Source organism: Chanodichthys erythropterus, chromosome 16 (assembly GCF_024489055.1).
Source record: "Chanodichthys erythropterus isolate Z2021 chromosome 16, ASM2448905v1, whole genome shotgun sequence".
In the NCBI taxonomy this organism is placed as follows: domain Eukaryota; kingdom Metazoa; phylum Chordata; class Actinopteri; order Cypriniformes; family Xenocyprididae; genus Chanodichthys; species Chanodichthys erythropterus.
In genome coordinates this window covers 19,210,655-19,211,243 of record NC_090236.1, presented here as the reverse complement: position 1 = coordinate 19,211,243, position 589 = coordinate 19,210,655, and positions in this window count along the sequence as shown.

Sequence of the window (589 nt, the reverse complement as noted above, 5' to 3'; positions counted from 1 at the left end):
AGGATTAGGGCCAAGCAATAATAAAAAAAATAAAACCATCTTGAGATTAAAGTTGTTAAATAAAAAATAAAAAAAAACTCGAGAAAAAAGTCGAAATAAAATGTTGAGAATAAACTCGTTAAATTACGAGAAAAAAACTCTTTAAATTTTGAGAAAAAAGTCGAGATAAAATGTTGAGAATAAAGTCATTAAATTACGAGAAATTATGAGATTGAGATTACGAATACATTTTTTCTCATAATTTAATGACTTTATTCTCAACATTTTATCTCAATGTTTTTTTTTTGTTCTCGAAATTTAACGAGTTTATTCTCAACATTTTATCTCAACTTTTTTCTCGAAATTTAACAAATTTTTTCTCATAATTTAACAAGTTTATTCTCAACATTTTATTTAGACTTTTTTCTCGAAATTTAACAACTTTAATCTCGAGATGGTTTTATTTTTTTTATTATTGCTTGGCCCTAATCCTCTTCTGTAGTTCAGACATTTGGGGTCAGTAAGATATTTTTTTTTTTCACAAGGATGAATTAAATTGATCAGTAAAGTGACAATAAAGATGTTTATAATGTTATAATATTTCTATTTC